Raw genomic sequence first — 18,950 nt, 5'->3', positions numbered from 1 at the left:
CCCCTTTTGTCTGCGTGTGCCCGTGTCTCACCCACTTACAGATTTAAGTCAGTATTGTAGGAAGCAAGGAGGTGTCCTGGAGGAAGCTGATCAATGTGGAGGTGGATGATAATCAAGGCTGAAATCACTGTACTCTAGAGGTGGTGACTTATTCATGCTTCTGACCATCCATGCAGCAGTTCTGAATGGCAGGTGTAGTCAGTTGTATCTTTTGTTGTGTGATACCTGCCTATGAAAAAGTACCTTACCTGGGTCTTAGAACAAACAGGCAGACAAAGGACATCAATTCAAAAGCAGAAGCACTGAGCCTGATTTGCAGAATGCTGAAAGGGAGAAATGTATCTCCCTTTCTAAATCAGGGTCCTATATGGAAACAATTTTCCAATAGATGTTGCTTGGGTGAACCATGTATACAGAGATTCATATCTAAGTGTGGATAAGTATTGGTTTCAGTTGTAAAGTGTGTAATATGACAGCGAGGTTGAAGGGATACATTAAAATGTCATCCTTAATTCTGATCTCTTGTCAAGTTGTCAGGGCATCACGTGCCCAGACTGAAAGGACATAGCACATTGGTTATCTAAGACACCTCAAATGGAATAATTGCTGCCCCTAATGTGCTACTAAGTAAAATAGTGCATTCTTAGTAGACCTCATTATTTAGAACTACGAATAAGCTAACTAGATGTACATATCATGGGCTCAATTTGATACCAATTGCTGAAATGGCAAGTGGCATTTTTCCAGGAAAAATACTTTTTTTGCAAAGTAGTTAAAAAAGGGCAGTTACAGAAAAAAGTGAACTCTAAAGCACATAGAATTGACCTAAATCATTATCAGAGAAGCGCTAGTATGAGAAATGTCCACATAAGGTGAATCTGAGAGTTATGGAGCCAGACATAGCACTTTATGTCGTATTGTATTTTTATGTAGAGTTTAGGTCTCTAGAATGCACCTTCACAGCGCTGGAGATTAGTTTTAACATTGATGGCACAGGACAGAAGATGTTAAAATGTGTATGTTATATGACAATAGTAACAGGTCAGTAATGCACCGAGGTACTTTGTGGAACAGACGATGGTTTTAAAGAGGATATTTGAAGTGAGATTAGAGGGTATAGTAGCTAACAGGGAATGGAGAGTGACAACATTTTGTTTCTATTTTCTTTTATTTATAGGTAGTGTCTTCCCCGTGCTGCAAACCCCACAAAAGTAGTGGTAACTGAAATGTTTGTAGGCAGTTGACATCATCTTTCTACTAACTCAATTTTATTGTGTATCTTCACAATCATGAATTGAGACAATCTTTTAACTTGGTTGCATAATTGAACAACTTAGGTAAAAACAGTGTATGCCTTTACAACGCATTTTTACACTGCTGCTTTTTAGAACTGATATGCTTTTACTTTGCATGCCATTACCTCACATTATTAGTCTAACTAAGGTATATATATTTGATTTTTAAATTTCTGGGGGAGGCTCACCTAACCCCCATTCTTACCTTAAATGCATGTTAAAGGCATGCGTGGTAAAGACCTATACGTGATATAAACTTGTGTGGAAATAACTGAGCAGTAAAGGGACTGCAATGTCAAAATCTGTTGTAAAGACTGTATCCCCTTCAGGTTGTTTTACGGACCAAAGCAGGTAAAAACATTGCAGACCTTTACAATGCATTTTTTACCCCGCATTTGTTTTGCATGCATATGCTTTTACCATGCATGCCAATACCACGCATTATTAGTCTAAGATAAGTATTAGTAAGATGAGGTTAAATATATGTATTTAATTGCATGGTAATTGCATTTATGTAGAGCTTACTACCCCAGACAAGGCGACAAAGCACTTTTTCGCTGAGTAGCTTGCTACTCTGGAACCCATAAAGGATTAGTGATGAATTAGTATAGTGAAATATGAAAGTAATTTGAGTAGTGGTTATGTTAGTCAGTTATTTGGATTGAGAAGGACAATGGAGGGGTAGAAGAGGGAAAAAGGATTCCATTTATATAGAGCTTGCTACCCCTGATGAGGTGTTGAAGCACTTTTTTGGTGAGTAGCACTTTACTCCGGAACCAATAAAGCATTAGTGGTGAATTAGTATAGTGAAATCTGAAATTAATTTGAGTGGTGGACATGTTAGTCTGTTATTTGGATTGAAAAGAATAGTGGAGGGATAGAAGAGGGAAGGATTTGGAATAATCTTTTTCTTTTTTGTTTGTTTTGGAGCCCAGAGCAGTAGGAGGAGGCTTGGGATGAGTAAAAGGGAGGTGGAGGGGGAAGAGTCAGAGGGAAGTGTTTAGAAAGGCTTGTTTTGGGGAATCAGAGTAGTAAAAGAAGTATGAGATGATGCAAGGAGGGGTAGAGTAGGGAAGAGACTAGAAAGGGTTATGTTGGTGGTTATAGTAGTGGTATGGGGTTTTGGTTGAATGAGAGAGTGGAGGTAGGGGAAATAAACTCCAGCTGTCCAGTGTTGTTGTACTTTAAGTTAATTGTATTTATTTATATACTACTTGTAATTCAATAGTGAGGCAATTGTAGATGAAATAGTTATGATAAAAGATGTACTTATTTATGCTGTCACTTATATACATGTTAAAAACATAGAATTATGTAACTCTCCATAATATGTACATTTGTTAAGCAGAACTAATGAATATCTATATTTTCTTAAAACATAATTATTCTACACGTTTATACAAAGCATTACACATAAATAAGTACATATCTATTGCCCAAATAAAAGCTTATATACAGAGGGATATGCTGTACATTTGTGTTCGCGCATGGTGGTTTAGGGGGAAGGGCCAATTCTTGAGTAGTTGTCTAAAGATAAGGTGGGTATCCCTGGATCTTATGTTGGGGGAGAGATTCATAGTTTGTCTTGTATTTTGGGATTTTGAGGCGAGGTGCACTCTAGAGCTGAGGTTCCTTTGTTGAATTTGTTTTTTAGTCCTGATGAAGAGTGGTCCTGTTCCTGAAAGTAGATCTTCTGGCAACAGGTAGCCAATGCAGGGTTTTCAAGGCAGGGGAGATGTGGTCTTTAATTAATATTTTCATACATATTAATGTTTTCTTATAGATGGCTTGCCAAAGTGCCAAGGAAACCTACAAATAGGTTTCCTTGGCACTTTGGCATGCTATTTATATGACAACATTAATATAAGACACTTCAGGGTTCTACCAAGAATCCCTGTAGATTATACAAACGTATTGAAATGTCCAAGTGTCACTTTCAGTTCTGACTAAGGACTTTCAGACACTCACTTCCTGTCACCATGTAACAGGATGTTTAGCTCCTTCCATTTATTCCTTTAGATGTGGTCTAGCGCACGTTGCACGTGGCGCGTTGTACGTCACTTTGGCCTATTTTGGCGGAAGTCGACGTGACTTTAAAGAGATGCACAGCACCGGATTATGCTGAGCAAAGCAATGTGGATCAGTTGTGGATCATAGATGTGGCCCGACTTTACTATTGTGAATAATGGTAACCAGGTATAAGCTTGGGCGCACAACTAATTGTAAAGGCAAAGTAATACTAGAAAATAACTGTAATAAATGAGTGCTCCTAAGGGAGAGGGATAGGTTACCTCTCTATCCCCCAGAACCTAAAATTAATTCTGGGTACATCAATAATCACAAAGAAATTCCCCCCGAGCACTTCAAAAAATCAAATTATACTTAGAGTTTTGTGTTAAAAGAATATATGTACTTTAATCATTGATTTTTTGAAGTGCTCGGGAGGAATTTCTTTGTGACCCGACTTTACCACACAGACGTTTTTCAGCTCCAAATTAATCCACCGCACATTGAGTAACTTTATCATCCGCGCTCTAGCTCCCGCCTCACTTCCCCCAAAAAAACAGATGGTCACCGGAGCACGCAGCAGACACGCACTGACAAGCAATGACATTGTGCGCTAGCTGCTCCTACTCCTAGGACATGTTAACTTCAGCTGACTCATGGTGAATACTACTGTGTAAATGTCTAATTGCAGACTCTCTGCTTGTTTTAATTGCAGCATTTTTTAAACGTGTGTGTAATTCTTAATAATTGTAAAGACTTAGTATCGCTTACCCGCACTACGCTGCCTCCACCGAGCCGTTCTTCCCGGTCTACCGCAGGATATCCTGTTTGAGTGGAGGGAGGTACTTCCAGCAGGGAGGAGGTCAGCGCTCTAGCTCCCACCTCACTTCCCCCATAAAAACAGATGGTAACTGGAGCGCGCACGGACGCTTGTAACAGGCGTGCCGGCAACGCACCGAAGGCGTGCCAAAGGCAAGCCCATCTGTATCCATCCACGCCAGACCGGCGCCAGCCTCCATGGACCCTGCCCAATTACACCCAGACCATGGTATATACCACAAACTCATCTACTCCAAGACAGAGCTTTTACTTATTGGAGATAACCATCACTGCTCTCCCCAACATTGCCACAAGGATAGTACACACCACCTCCAAGACCTAGAAGGGTTCTTCTCATGCCCACACTGCAAGGTTTCAGAGCACAAACTTAGCTCAGGCACAGCTTGTACCATATCCCCTTAATCCCATTTCCGACCCAGACCCACTAAAGGGGGGGAAACCTGGAGACTCGACCTGAACCCCAATAACAAGCCCGCCCCCGTGCTCCCCCCCCCCCGGCTAAACTGGAAAGGTTTTCTGGGAAGCGTGAGATCCCTCCCCAAGCATGCAAATTAGATATGGGACCTACTTGATTCCAACTCGCCCAATGTCGGCTTTATTACTGAGACTTCTCTGAAGCCAACCAGCACCCCAGCAATCGTCATTGCCCTACCAGAAGCGTATAGGATTCTCAGACTAGATAGCCAGTCCAAAGTAGGAGGAGGGATCACCATCATCTATAATGACAGGGCACAAATCTCTATACTAGAACAACGTTCCAATGAACAGATCGAAATCATGATATTCAGATTAGATCTCTCAGCCCAGCACAACTGGAAAGGGGCACTGGTCTATTGCCCCCTAGGACCTCTAGCCGAATTTTCTCTCCAACTAATGGAGTTGATAGCCCCACACGTGATCTCCTCCAGCAAATTTTATGCTACTGGGAGATTTTAACATCCACAACGAGAGCCTCGACAAAGCAGAAACCTCGTCCTTCCTAGCAGACCTAGCTACACTGAATCTCAATAAAACTAACAACGGCCCTACTCACATAGCAGGACACACCTTAGATATCATCTTCTCTAACTCTCCCCTCCTCACATGCGAAGCTCCGAAGTCAGTTAACTGGTCTGACCACGCAATTATTGATTTTCAATTACAGGGACCCAGAGAACCACAATGGCCTACACTGCAAAAACAATCGCTCTATAGACAATGGCATAAGTCAATCCAGTTACTTTCGCATCCGCCTTCACAACCATTAGAGACTTACCATATAGCAACATTGAAGAAAGCCTATCCCATCTCAACAAGTCTACCGTAGCTGCCATCGACTTGATCGCCCCGCTAAAAGCGGGTTCTATCAAATCCAGATCTACTAATGACAGCCTGGTTTTCCTTACAACTCCACAAGGAAAAAAACGGGTGCAAAAACCTTGAAAGAAAATGGCGCCGCACCCACCTTATAGCCAAGAAAGAAAAGTATAAAGCCGCTCTCACCCTCTATCATAAAAACATTAAGCATACCCGTAAAACCCGTTTAGCCCTACAACTCAGCCAAGCTAAAAACACCCCTAAAGTCATGTATCAAATTCTGAAAACTTTCAACAACCCCAAAGCATGCGAATCAGAAGAAGGCCTTTCCCAATTGCTATGTGATAATATAAGTGATTATTTCATACAGAAAATTGATACCATCTATAACAAAATCGCCTCGACTAGATCTCCCCCTTCTGTAGACACTCTCACAGCCCCTCTTATCCCTACACTAAACACAAAAACGAAGCTGAATTTCTCCCCTCTAACGCAAGAGGAAACTGAAACAATAATATGCAAAATAAAATCCGAATCTCTGCTTGATATCCTACCTGCTACGATCTCTGCATCTCTTGCAAAACTACTATCCGACCCCATCTGCTCCATACTGAACCAATCTCTTGAGGAAGAACACCTACCTCCCTCATGGAAGGTGGCCCAGATCATCCCTATCTGGAAAAACACCAAAATGCCCACAAAGAATCTCTTGAAAATCAGCCCCATCTCCCTCCTACCTTATTTGAGCAAAGTTCTGGAAAAACATGTCAACAAACACCTATCCGACTATATCGAAGCGGCTGGCTACTTGGACCCGGCTCAATCGGGTTTCTGACCCAAATATAGCACAGAATCGGCCCTGGTGGCCGTTACCGATAACATCAGGCTTGCCCTAGATCAGAGCCAACCCACCCTTCTTGTGCTGTTAGACCTCTCCGCCGCTTCGATACGGTCGACCACCAGACTTTGCTCATGAGAATGAGGGAGGCAGGGATTTGGGAGTGGTCCTGAAATGGATGATCAGCTTCCTCTCTAACCACTCCCAGACCATTAACCTTGGCCCATTCCGGTCCAAATCACAAGAACTAACCAAGAGGGTACCCCAGGGATCATGCTTAAGCCTAACTATGTTCAACATCTACATAGCCCCCTTGGAAGCTCTATTAAGGGACTATGGGTTCGTCCCAATATCTTACGCGGACAACCCCCAACTCACCTTCTCCTTTAACAAAGCCTCTCAGACAGCCCAATCCACCTTCTCCTCCGGCATGCTGGCAATATCACAATGGATGGAAAACAACTTCCTCCAGCTGAATCCCGGGTAAACAGAGGCCTTGCTCTTCGGAGATGCCCCACTTCTGTGGACACCTCATTGGTGGCCTCCAGAACTGGGAAACGCTCCAACTCCCGCTACCACAGCTAAAAACCTGGGAGTGTACCTCGAACAGACTCTCACCATGAAAAAGCATGTAACACATACTGTGGACTCATGCTTCCACGTATTGAGCCAACTGAGAAGAGTTTTCACCTATCTTCCCGACTCCATGAGAAAGACCCTGACTCAGACCCTAGTACTGAGTAAGCTAGACTATTGTAACGCCCTATTGATCGCAGCCAACGAGTCCTCATTAAATCGCCTTCAGATGATACAAAATACTGCTGCACGCTTAGTCTTAAATGCCCCCCACAGATCAGCCTCTCTCCCTCTCCTTCACCAACTACATTGGTTGCCCGTACGGAAGCGTGTGAAGTTCAAGATCTGTTGCCTAACTCACAAAGCAATATGGGGAAATGGACCCTCCTACCTGGCGAAGAGGTTTCACCACTACACCCCCCATCAGGCTCTGCGATCAAGCTCTAAATCCCTACTTAAGATCCCCAGAATAAAAAAGGCACAAACTGGAGGAAAGTCCTTTTCATACCAAGCACCACTCATATGGAACCAACTCCCTCTCTAGTGGCGTAACGATACTTGAGGGGGCCCCCCTGCAATGTCCATGGAGGGGGCCCCCCACACTCCAGACCCAAGCCCCGCCCAGACCCTCAGTGGACTTAGACCCTCATCCAGCAGCCAGACCCAGGCCTAGCCCCGCCCTGACCCTCACTGGACTCAGATCCCTCAGCCAGACCCCAGGCCCCGCCCTGACCCTCACTGGACTCAGATCCCTCAGCCAGACCCCAGGGCCTAGCCCCGCCCTGACCCTCACTGGACTCAGACCCCTCATCCATCAGCCAGACCCCACGCCCCGCCCTGACCCTCACTGGACTCGGACCCTCATCTCTCAGCCAGACCCCGACCCCCGCCCTGACCCTCACTGGACTCGGACCCCAAGCCCCGCCCTCACCCTCACTGGACTCAGACCTCTCATCCCTCAGCCAGACCCCCGGCCTAGCCCCACCCTGACCCTCACTGGACTCAGACCTCTCATCCCTCAGACCCCAGGCCTAGCCCCGCCCTGACCCTCACTGGACTCAGACCCTCATCCCTCAGACCCCAGGCCTAGCCCCGCCCTGACCCTCACTGTCTGGACTCAGACCTCTCATCCCTCAGACCCCAGGCCCCGCCCTGACCCTCACTGTCTGGTCTCAGACCTCTCATCCCTCAGACCCCAGGCCTAGCCCCGCCCTGACCCTCACTGCACTCAGACCCTCATCCCTCAGACCCCAGGCCCCGCCCTGACCCTCACTGTCTGGACTCAGACCCTCATCCCTCAGACCCCAGGCCCCGCCCTGACCCTCACTGTCTGGACTCAGACCTCTCATCCCTCAGACCCCAGGCCTAGCCCCGCCCTGACCCTCACTGCACTCAGACCCTCATCCCTCAGACCCCAGGCCCCGCCCTGACCCTCACTGTCTGGACTCAGACCCTCATCCCTCAGACCCCAGGCCCCGCCCTGACCCTCACTGTCTGGACTCAGACCTCTCATCCCTCAGACCCCAGGCCTAGCCCCGCCCTGACCCTCACTGCACTCAGACCCTCATCCCTCAGACCCCAGGCCCCGCCCTGACCCTCACTGGACTCAGACCCTCATCCCTCAGGCCCCGCCCTGACCCTCACTGGACTCAGACCCTCATCCCTCAGACCCCAGGCCCCGCCCTGACCCTCACTGTCTGGACTCAGACCTCTCATCCCTCATCCCTCAGACCCCAGGCGCCGCGGCCAGGGCGACTGACGCTGGAATCTGGGGACCACGGTTCGATCCCCGGCTCCGGCGGCAGGTTAGCCCAGCACCATGTGACTCTGGGCAATAGCTCGCTTAATCTCCCCGACGGCCCCCAGCGCCTAGAGACCCTTACGGGTGATTGTGCGCTTTACAAATGTGGACTTTACTTTTACTTTACCCCAGGCCCCGCCCTGACCCTCACTGGACTCAGACCCTCATCCCTCAGACCCCGCCCTGACCCTCACTGGACTCAGACCTCTCATCCCTCAGACCCCAGGCCCCGCCCTGACCCTCACTGGACTCAGACCCTCATCCCTCAGACCCCAGGCCCTGCCCTTACCCTCACTGGACTCAGACCCTCATCCCTCAGACCACAGGCCCTGCCCTGACATGCTAAGAGACTGCAATTATCTGTTTAAACTATCTGTTCAAACACGAAAACAAAACACAAATCTTTTTTTTTTTTTTAAGCGGCTATAATTTGCCAGGTTCGCTTGATTTTATTTTAATGCAAACGTTTTAGTAGAAAACTTCTCACCCTTTCCCGGTATTCGGTGTAATGCACAAGGGCAAGAGGAGGTGTGTAACCTGATCTACTGGGCAATATATAGGCACAGAAAGCCCAGAAGGATTACCTGACATTTCAGACTGTCTTTGTTGCTCAGCTACTTGTTTCCAAATGCAGTCCATTAATTGAATTTCGAAAACCAACTTACGTGTAACATCAGTCTGAAAGTCGGCAAACTTCTTCGGAGTAGGCACCTGGGCAAGGCTAAATTATGCCCGCCGACAGCACAGTGATGGTCCTTCAGTCTTTGGCTTGCCGGGTCCTGGTGATGGAGCGAGATAGAAAACAAAATTTTGTTTAAACTCGCAAAGTCACATTTCCATAACATGAAAAAAATTATTAATGATTTGTGATATGTCGTGCTAATACAATTTAGATTAAACTTTACACGTGGGGGGACTAACATGTGTGCTCATAAATGTGCATATTTGTTGCATCTTTTTGTTCGTGCAAAATAATAAAATAATTTATTGTTTTCGTTTTTTGTCATTACTAACTGCTGCAAACTTAAAATAAGCATGTGCTTGTTTTGCTTTTCCTTGTCTGTGTGATGTCATTTCTACTATTCTAGGTGCATTTGGGTCTCATAGAAAAACGGAGACTGGTAAATATAAACGCTGCTTTATTTGTTTGCAATGGCTAGGTAACATTTTGATTAATCGGGTGGGTTAATTAATTAGTAAACCATGGGGTGGATACAGAATATACTTTATTTCTTACATTAATACTTTTCTTGTGTTTGTTTTATACTAGAAAACATAAGTTGCCTGCTTTTGGGCCTAGTTATTTGAGCCGCAGAAAAAGAGCTGATCTATAATTCTGCAGAAAGTCACGAGATGCCCATTCTGAATTAAAACGTTTATTGAAGCTGCATTCACAAAGCAAAAACTGATGAGCTGACATCATTCTGTCGGACATGGCCAAGGTCGAAAGTGAACTTTTTGTCAGTCCTTAACTTGGCATCCGCGGAAATTGTACTGAAAGACTATGGAAGCTGCGAGGATGACTTAATACAAAGTTGCAATCGCAGGAAGCTTCTGGCTTCACGTGGAAGAGACAATGGTCTTTGTAAGACATGATTTTGTGGAACTTTTTAAGAATCGGGTGACATGTCACTTGTCACTCTCAGCCAATGGGACGTCGAAGATTTCTGAAAACTTTCCTTTGCTAGTTTAGTTAGCGTAGAAAGGTATAAAAAGTCATGCCCTTAGGGTTGGGCTGGCTGCTGCTTTCTGACTTTCCGATGAGGGTGATGTGCTGCTGGACTTTGCGTGGAGCACGTAAGAATCCTCAAAGATCTTTACTTTAATTTCTGTCTATTTAGCTCAGTTAGGGAAATAGGTTTTAGAAATGCTAATCTTTATTTAATTTCTTTAAAATTGATTCAATTGCTTAAATTGTATTTTTCTCATATTTCTTACCATCATGCTTGCTTTATTGCAAATAAATTTCATTTATAAAACTTACAACATATATACCATAATTTAGAAAATAAAATCTTACTTTTGACAAACAAGCTGGTCTTGGTTATTCAGAAGTGTAGGTTACCTTTAGCTAGATCACGTCGCCAATGGTGGTCGTTTAAATGGTTGGGTTTTATTCTAATGACAATATTCTTTCTGTAAATGTATAAAAATGTATATAGTGTGTAGATAATGTGTATATAGATTTATTCTGACCACCTGATTCAGTAGGCCCAAAATATATCAGGTTCATAAATGGGTCCATATTTAGTTTAGAATTTTGTTTATAGGTTATGAAGTTGGGTAGCGTAGTTTATGATATATTTTCTATAGCCCGCTGGATCAATTCTCTGGTAGCAGAAATTGATGGTTGCTAAGAGGTAACCAAGGTAATATGTTGGTTGCTAAGGGTTACGTCATGGTATGGAAATAGGATCGATGTTTTAACACATGTTAAGTTCGTTTTTCGTGCCTATCTGTAAGCTATACCGGTATAGATTGTGTGGCGAGAAATTAGTCACGCAAGCCATCTGTTCAGTTTGTAGTGATATCGCCGAGTATCACAAGAGGTATCGCCGTGTACCATAGTGTTGTCGCCGAGCAGCACAGTTATAGGGCTAGGTCTGAATCTTGTATAGTGAGGATTTTCTAAGAAATCAAAGCAGCATGAGAATAGGGACAAAGCGCCTTCCATAAAACTCACTGTGATGAGAGTATTAGTTATATCCGAGCTTGAGTGAAGGGTAAAATTAACGTCGGTACATGATTATCTATAAACAGGTTAGAGTCCTGTACGGGTACATGTTTCATATCTATAAACAGGTGAGAGCCCTGTACGGATAACGTTGTTATTTTACTAACGGTGCATGAATTCTATAAACAGGTGAGAGTCCTGTACGGATTTCATGTGTGTTTGAATTTAGGGAATTTTCCGTGTAAAAGTGCGAGTTTGAATTGTATTTTATGTTCAAGTGGAACTCTTAGAACTTTCACTTCGCGGTGGGTTCAGAGCAAAGCGAGTTCATAATTATACGTGTTAGAAGGGTGGGGTAAGGTTACTCTACTGACAATTGAATATTATCCTTAGTGTGAATAGCGCCGTCTATTCCGAAGTGTGGATACTTGAATGTATGTAAACTATCCTAATTAGTGAAACGAACAGATGTTGTCTTTATAGTCATTGTTAAGAATTAATTTACACTGAAAAGTGTCCTTAAAATGGCGCTGTGAAAAGATTTTGCGAAGGAGGGGTAAGCGCCAGGAGTGAGAAGCGAGAAACCGCAGCTGCTGTGTACGTCACAGAGCCGCGCTGGGATTGGGTGATCTACGTCACAGGTTGTATTCTGATTGGCTCCTGAGTCTCTGACGGCCTGTGAGCTGATTGGTCCTTCGAAAATTCTCCAAATTTATTGGTTGAGCAGAAAAGTGACGTAGCTCAACTGCCATTGGCTTGTTGGTGTGTTTCGCGCACGGATTGGTTGTTTTGCGGAACATCCCGGAAATATTTTACGAACGATTTTGTGAATTAAATTTAACTTTTAAAAATGAGTTATCATTTTAAACATGTTGAGAAAAAGACAACATTATTTCAGAAATTTAAGAATTTATTTTCACCTGACAAGAAAATCGAAACGCGAGGTGGTAAACTACTTCATAAGTATAAAACACCTGCAGCGTACATGGAAGGTGAATACGGATATCATACTGTCTTATGGTTCGACAGTTGGAAACGTTATACTAAAAACGACGGTGTTTTAGCTTGGCCTGATGATGGTTCATTTAATGTAAGAGTTTTAAGAAATTTACGAGAGAATGAATGCTCTTGTTCCAAAACCGAGACCAACTCAATTTGAAGCTTTAGTTGAGTGGGAAGACGAGATGTATCAGTTACAAAGAGAAGCTAGTGGAATTAAAAGACCTTCTAAAAATCCATCATGGAAAAGAGAAACTCATGAAGATAGATTGCGAATGTGGAGACAGGGAAACATGAGTGAAGGATTATATTTAATTCATGAAATGGTAATGGGTTCTCCTACAGGAAAATCTATGGAAAGTGAATCTGAGGATGCAGTTATGGAAGAAATATATACAACTGCTAGAAAGAAACAGCCTAATCAGCCTTTGAGACCTCCTAGATCATGGTCTACTCCGGTGGTTTCTACTGAAACTTCACCGAGTGCACCTCCAATTAGTGAAGCTCCTAAACTTTATCCAAATAATAGTGAAATCACTGAAACTCCTAGAAGATCAGAATTCGAGAATGCTCGAAATGAAGGTAGACATTTTTCAATGACTCCAAGAGCAAGGGAACCTCCAAAAGATTATGCAGGAGAGACAAGAAATGTTGAGGATGTTGATTATAATGAATATTTAAGGTCTAAAGAAGAATTAATTAAAAGAATGACAAAAGGCATGGAAGCTGTCACAGTTCCAGTAACTATAGGTCCTGTTCAGCCTGTATTTGATCAAAGAGATACAAACAAAAATGGATTAACTATTCCTTTAAATACAGAAACTCAAAAGGTTACTGAAAAATTTTATTCAGACTTGACTGAATTAAACACTTCTAGATCGAGAATGCCTGATTTAACCTTTAATGAGGATTTATCTCCAAAAACACCAATGGGTGCTATGTCAGATGTAGGAAGTCCTGAAGTCAGGGTAACCACACCAAAACTTGATGTGGCCAAATTAAAAGCGAATATAGAAGAATTAATAATTGGAACAATTGGCCCAGATAGTTTAAATTACTATCGGGATGATGAATTACTATTCATTTGCAAAAGTATTCAGTGGAAAACGAAAAATAAATATGATCAATTAGAGGATCTAGCTGCAGAACTTGAAATCGATGTAAGTAAACAAAAGAATTTTGCAAAACATTACAGATTAGACTTTTCAGAAAGTGACATTGAGAGTTTGAACTCAATGGGAAGAATAGTTCACATTAAAGATTTGATTGTCTATATCAAAAAGCTAGGAGAACTGAACAAATGGAGAGTGAAATGGACCAAAAGGAAGGAAGATGAAAGATTAGAAAAATTGTCAAAACAATTTCCAATGAGAGAAGTTGCAGGTGGAGGATATGTTCATGTCCCATGGTCGAGACAAGACATTCTGTTATTCACAAATGACTTTCCAAAATTAAGAGAGAAACCAGTTGAGTGGTACAGGCAAGTCGATAGATTTATTAAGGTGTCAAAAGTTCTGTGGATTGATTTAGATGGATTTTTTGACATTGTAGTTCCATCTGATCTTTGGACAGAATGTAAAATATCTATTAGTTGGCCAAAAACAGAACCTGAACGAATTAAAGAAACAGGTGCCCCAAATCCACTTGTAATGGATTTCTATGAGAAAGTAATTGTTTGGATGAAAAACAAAATTCCACCCAAAGAAGTTGATTGGGTTAAAATAGAAAGAACAGAACAGGAAACAAAAGAATCAGTTCATTCTTTTTATGAAAGACTATTGTTAATCTTTAAACAATACAGTGGTTATGAAAAATTAGATGAAAAAGACATGAGTCATTTTATCTATAGATTTGTTTATGGACTAAAACCTGAAATTGGAGAAATGATCAGAACTAGTATTGTCGGATGGCAAGCACTATCTGTAGATGATATTCTAAGAAAAGCAAAATATTGTAGCGATGAATTAGAAGTAAAACAGAAGAAGCTGAAGGAGAAAGCCATGTGGGCTCAGGTAAAGGTGGCTGAGCAACAGATTGCCAGCATGGGAAATAAGAACACTAATTTTGTTCAAACTGGAAATACAAACCAGATACAAGGAAAGTTTAAAGGTAATAATAATTTCCAAAAGAAATTTAGCCCAAAGATAGAAGAGCTAAAACAAAGATTACCTTGTTTTAACTGTGGCGAAATTGGACATTGGAGGGACGAGTGTCCTCATCCTCCTAGAAACTCAAAGAATCCCTTATTGAATCCACAGATGCAGAATGGTGTTAACCTGCAGCAACAGCTACAGATGCAACAGGGGTTAAATGAATTTAATATTCAGCGACAGTTACAACAACAGCAACAACAACAGGTGAATAATCGTCAAGACCAATTGCCACAACCACCTTTTCCGAATTGTGGGGGAGTTCAAAAATATAATCCAAACGTGGGATTTCAGGGATGTGAACAGGTAATAAAACCACAAAAACAGCAAAAGCAGCAAAAGGTTCAAATGCAAAATGCTTCACAACAATTTTTATTAACAGAAAGTCAAGACAGTGATTCTGATGATTATTGCTGACGGTGCCCGAGAGAGGAGGAAGAGTGTGTTGTTGGAGCCACTCTTGAGGTTGACCAGTCTGGTCCTTACGTAAACGGGAAAGTTAATGATGTAGACATCACTTTTCTAGTGGACACTGGTGCTACCCGTTCTACTGTTAGATCAGTGGAAATTGAAAACCTACCTCTCTCTGGGGATACCATCCAAGTTGTGGGAGTAAGTAATCAGCAAATTAAAACAGACTTAACTGATCCAGTACCAGTTGAAATTGGAAATTACAGAGACAAACACAGATTTGTGGTTTGTAACAGTAGTCCAGTAAATCTATTAGGTAGAGACATCCTATGTAAAATGAATTGCAGAATATATTGTTCTCCTGAAGGAGTTGAGTTACAAACAATGGAGGAAGATGGTTTGTACAGAATGACAATGATGATGATGGAAGCAGAAGAAACAAAATTGTTTCCTGCATTTGAAGAAAAGGATTTACCTGAAGAGCTAAAGGAAACAGTGAAATCTGAAATATGGGATTTTACTGGGAATGAAATGGGTCTGATGAAAAACGTAGATCCTGTTAAAATTGCATTGAAACAGGGAATAGAATTTCCAAACACTCCACAGTATAAAATGAAAACAGAGACAATTGAAGGTATTACACCTATAATTGAAAAGTTAATCAAGCAAGGTGTATTAAAGGAAATGAAGAGTAGCTCTTGTAATTCACCAATTATGGGAGTTAAAAAGTCTAACGGAACATTTAGGATCGTACAAGATTTGAGAAAGGTTAATCAAATTGTCATTCCATGTTGTCCTGTGGTTCCAAATCCAGCAGTAATTCTATTTCAGATTCCACATGATGCTGAATGGTACACAGTTATTGACCTTTGCAATGCATTCTTTACTGTTCCCTTACACCCAGACAGTTATGAAATTTTTGCTTTCAGATTCCAAGGTAAGACCCTTGGATGGACAAGAATCCCTCAGGGCTATACAGAAAGTCCTTCAATCTTTAATGAATTGTTAAAAAGATCACTAGAAGATTTAGACTTACCAGGTAGGTCTACACTGGTGCAGTATATTGATGATTTGTTAATAGCTGCAAAGACAAGAGAAAATTGTGTAACAGACACAATAATTCTGTTAAATCGCCTTGCAGAAGAAGGACATAAAGTGTCTCCAGCAAAACTACAGTTTTGCAAACAAGAAGTAAAATATCTTGGTCACAGAATTGCAAAAGGAAAAAGACAAGTAACAATAGAGAGAATAAAAATGATTCAAGCAATGTTACCGCCAAGAACACAAAGACAGGTCAGAATGTTCCTGGGAATGGTAGGTTACTGTCGACAATGGATAAGTGGATTTTCAGTAATTGCAAAACCACTACAAAGACTGACCAAATCAGATGTAAAAGATCCAATTATTCTCAATGATGCTGAGATGGAATCTTTTGAGAACCTGAAAAAGAGCTTATGCCAAGCTCCTGCTTTGGGTATGCCAAATTATGAGAAAGATTTTGAACTGTATTGCAGTGAGAGAGAAGGATGTGCATTATCTGTGTTAATTCAGAGACATGGAAATCTAAAGAAACCTATTGCATACTTCTCTGCAGTTCTTGATCCAATTGCAAAAGCATTACCAGGTTGTTTAAAAGCAGTTGCAGCTACAAGTATCAGCCTTGAACAAAGTGAAGGAATCATTATGGGATTTCCTGTAAAAGTTTTTGTGCCTCATTCAGTTGAAATATTACTGACAAGAGGTAAGACTCAACATTTAACAAGTAGCAGATTGACAAAGTATGAGAAAATCATACTGGGAGCAGATAATGTTTCGATTTCAAGATGTTTGAATCTGAATCCTTCTACATTGCTGCCTGATTCTGAAATTGTTGATGACATTGAGACAGAACATGAATGTTTAGATGTCATGGAATTCTGCACAAAACCAAGAAAAGACATCAAAGACAGACCTTTGTCTGAATCGGATTTTGTCTACTTTGTAGATGGCTCATGCTTAAGATCCGAAGGAGGTGTCTTGAAAGCTTCATACTCAGTTTGTACAGTCGAAGATGTTGAAGAAGCATCATGTCTTGAAGGAGTTCGTTCAGCACAAGTGGCTGAATTGATTGCTTTAATTCGTGCATGTGAAATATCAAAAGATATAAGAGTTACCATCATTACTGATAGTCAGTATGGGTACGGAGTTGTGCATGATTATGGACAACTCTGGTCACAGAGAGGATACATGACATCAACAGGATCACCAATTAAAAATGCAGTTTTTATTAGGAGATTAATTGAAGCAATACAATTACCAAAAGAAATTGCCATAGTCAAATGTGCAGCGCACACTAGAGGAACTGATTATATTTCCAAGGGAAATGCCTTCGCAGACGAAACAGCAAAGTACTGCGCAAGGAAAAATTATTCTTACAATCGGAATAGGAGTAAAGAAACTGATTCAAATTCATTAATGCTAACAACTGTTGTAGAAACATGGCATGAGATTAGAGATTTACAAAACGAAGCAGATGATGAAGAAAAAGACCTATGGTTAAGATCAGATTGTAGACCACGTGAAGAAGATGGAGTGTGGGTTTACAAAGATGGCAGAATAGTCTTACCAAATTGCTTGATTGCTGACATGGCCAGATTATATCATGGTCCTGCACATTTAGGAAGAGATTCTATGGTCAGACTTTTTAGAGAAACTTGGTTCAATACAAAATTTAGAACCATTGCAGAATCTTTTTGTCAAAGGTGTTTGTCATGCCAACAAATGAATCCAAACAGAAAATCAGTGGTGGGGACAGGAATAATTGGTCGAGAGGGTGGTCCCTTTACCAGGTTACAAATAGATTTCATTGAAATGCCCTTACACAACTGTTTGAAATATGTACTTGTAATTGTATGCTTATTCTCAAGATGGGTAGAGGCTTTCCCTACACGACATTGTGATTCAATTACAGTAGCAAAACTAATGCTCAGAGAAATTATCCCAAGATACGGTTTTCCAGTCACTATTGAGAGTGATGGAGGAAGCCATTTTGATAACAAACTGTTGAAGTTAATTTGTGAAGCTTTGAGCATTGAGCAGAAAATACACTGTGCATACAGACCAGAGGCATCAGGTGTAGTTGAACAAATAAATGGAACTATCAAAAACAGAATTGGAAAAATGTGTCTTGAGACAGGTGTTAAGTGGACTGATGCTCTTCCACTTGTTTTGATGTCATTAAGAAGTACACCAGATAAAAAGACAGGTCTGAGTCCTCATGAAATTATAATGGGAAGAGTTATGAGGCAAGCTTTTGTACCTGTAGGTAAACTGTTGAGCATAAATGACAGTGCAATTTTGGATTACTGTAAAAGGTTATCTGACATGGTAACTTCTGTGTCTAATCAGGTGGGAACTGAAGCTCAATCAAATGACAAAGTTTTGACACATGATCTGAGACCTGGAGACTGGGTCAGAACGAAAGTACATCGGAGGAGGAATTGTCTATCTCCTAGATGGCAGAAACCTAGGCAGGTAATCTTGATCACTACTAATGCTGTAAAGTGCAGAGGATTGAAGCGCTGGATTCATCCAAGTCATACTATTCCAGTACCAACTCCTGAGAGTTCTGATGTTGAAAGTGATACCACAGATGATTCTGATTCTGAAGCAGAAGACAGAACAGAAGGTGAAGTAATTCCAGATTCTGAAGATCGACAAGAAAGTCGACATCTGGAAACTGTACCAGTGAATGGAAATCTGACAAGAAAAGACTTAGAAATAATTGAAATAGATTCTGAAGGAGAAGAGAATCTGTTAAAAGGAAAGATAACTGAGGATTCGGTTGTCTCTATTGAAGACAAAGAAGCTGAACCAAAAGAAGTTTCAGACCAGGAGAGTATCGAAAGGCAGAGAACAAGCTCTGAAGTAAGGAACAGAAATCCAAAATCTGGGAAGCTAGAGGTAATTGAAGAAGAAGAGGAGAACGAATTACCGAGTACCAGTGATGGAAGACAAAGTGAAGTTCCTGAAGGAGTGAAATTGCCGAATAGAGAAGTTCCTGAGTCAATTGAAATTTCAGACT

Source organism: Lissotriton helveticus, chromosome 4_1 (assembly GCF_964261635.1).
Source record: "Lissotriton helveticus chromosome 4_1, aLisHel1.1, whole genome shotgun sequence".
Lineage (NCBI taxonomy): Eukaryota > Metazoa > Chordata > Amphibia > Caudata > Salamandridae > Lissotriton > Lissotriton helveticus.
Note: the sequence above shows the minus strand (reverse complement) of the source record.